The sequence below is a fragment of the Macaca nemestrina genome, chromosome 1 (genome assembly GCF_043159975.1).
Source record: "Macaca nemestrina isolate mMacNem1 chromosome 1, mMacNem.hap1, whole genome shotgun sequence".
NCBI classification, from domain to species: domain Eukaryota; kingdom Metazoa; phylum Chordata; class Mammalia; order Primates; family Cercopithecidae; genus Macaca; species Macaca nemestrina.
Genome location: NC_092125.1, coordinates 214,501,550 through 214,503,460, shown reverse-complemented (window position 1 = coordinate 214,503,460; position 1,911 = coordinate 214,501,550). Strand labels below are relative to the sequence as shown.

Genomic DNA, 1,911 nt, shown 5'->3' with positions numbered 1-1,911 from the left:
ACATCTGGGTAATTTTTAAATTTTTTATAGAGACAGGGTTTTACCATGTTGCCCAGGCTGGTCTCAAGTTCCTGAGCTCAAGCGATCCTCCTGCCTTGGCCTCCAAAAGTCCTGGGATTACAGACATGAACCACTGTGCCCAGCCAGCAATTGTTATTTTAATTATAATGGTGTTTGTTCTTGAGCCCTGTAGCATATAATAGAGTTTTCCAACTGCATACAGTAATGATCAATTAATAGCTGTTGAATGAGTGGATGAATGAATGGATGGATGAATTAGTGAATGAGTCTTGCCATCACTGTCAATGTAGAACTCCTTTCTTCATATTAAATTCCCCATTCTCTTAATGGCAGCAGGAGTTTTAGCAGCCTCAAGACTTTCAGGTTTCGCGTTCCTTTCTGATTTGATGAGGTGGTTTAAGATATATCCACAATTTTGACACTTCCTTCAAAAGGTGTACCCTATTTCCCTTCCCCTTGACTGTGAACTGAATTTAGTAACTCACTTGTAACAAACAGGATAAAGTGGAAGTGACGGTGTACAACTTCCATGACCAAGGTCACAAAAGACCTTGAGGCTTCTGTCTTGGTCTCTCTCTCTTTCTCTCTCTTGGATTGCCTGCTCCTGCAGAGGGTCGTGTCTTAAGGAACTGAGAACTCCTGCCAATAGCTGTGTGAGTGAGCCATCATGGAGGAAGATCCTCCAGCCCCAGTCACGCCTTCAGGTGATGGCAGCCCCAGCTGACGATTTGACTGCAAACTCTCATGCAACCAGGAATAAGAACCACTCAGCAGAACCACTCCCAATTTTCTGACCCACAGGAACTGTGAGATAAATAAATATTGTTTTAAGCTGCTGTGCTTAGGAATAATTTGTTACACAACAATAGATAAGTTACATATTTTGTATGACTATTCTTTTTTTCTTTTTGAGACAAGGTCTCACTCTGCCACCCAGGTTGGAGTGCAGGGGCATGATCACAGCTCACTACAGCCTCAACCTCCTGGGTTCAAGTGACAGTTTTGCCTCAGCCACCCGAGTAGCTGGGACCACAGGTGTGCACCAACACCCGTGGCTAATTTTTGTATTTTTTTGCAGAGACAGGGTCTCCTTATGTTTCCCAGACTGGTCTTGAACTCCTGAACTCAAGCAATCTGCCCACCTTGGCCTCCCAAAGTGCTGGGATTACAGGTGTGAGCCACCATGCCTGGCCCATGTATGACTATTATTATTTTTTTTTCAGGTTAGACGGGTAATGTGCCAATGTTGTAACAAGGTTTAGAGAGTGGCAGATCTCACATGTGTGCATAAACACCCAATCATGATGCTCATGAACTACAAAAGGATCTTATATGACTATTTTTGGTAAAATGAATGAATTCTTTTTTTTTTTTTTTTTTAGACAGAGACTCACTCTGTCGCCCAGGCTGGAGTGCGGTGGAACGATCTCCGCTCACTGCAAGCTCCGCCTCCCGGGTTCACGCTATTCTCCTGCCTCAGCCTCCCGAGTAGCTGGGACTAATTTTTTTGTATCTTTAGTAGAGATGGGGTTTCACCGTGTTAGCCAGGATGGTCTCGATCTCCTGAGCTCATGATCCGCCCCTCTCAGCCTCCCAAAGTGCTGGGATTACAGGCGTGAGCCACCGCGCTCGGCAAATGAATTCTTTTCTATCAATCCTTGCTCATGGAGACTTTGGACTGTTCATTCTCCATATTATGTTAGCGCCGTTCAGAAAGCCTAAATCCCACACATTACTTGTGATGTTACTGTTACTAAACCATGCCTGCTAACTAATGAAGGAGCCCCCTACCCCTTAAGGTCTCAGGTGGGCTGCATCCTGACCTCCGTTGCACACCAGATCTCAGCGGGATTGGCATCACTAGATCCCTGGCTGGGGAGGAAGTTTCAG

At 45.2% G+C, this 1,911-nt stretch overlaps 1 non-coding gene across 1 annotated transcript; it reads right to left on the bottom strand.

Moving 5' to 3' along the window:
- Nucleotides 1-1,243: 1,243 nt before the first annotated feature.
- Nucleotides 1,244-1,348, bottom strand: LOC112426942 (small nucleolar RNA U13). The gene has a single exon (XR_003018331.1). It is a non-coding gene; the product is annotated as a small nucleolar RNA U13 (small nucleolar RNA).
- Between the last annotated feature and the right edge of the window lie 563 nt (nucleotides 1,349-1,911).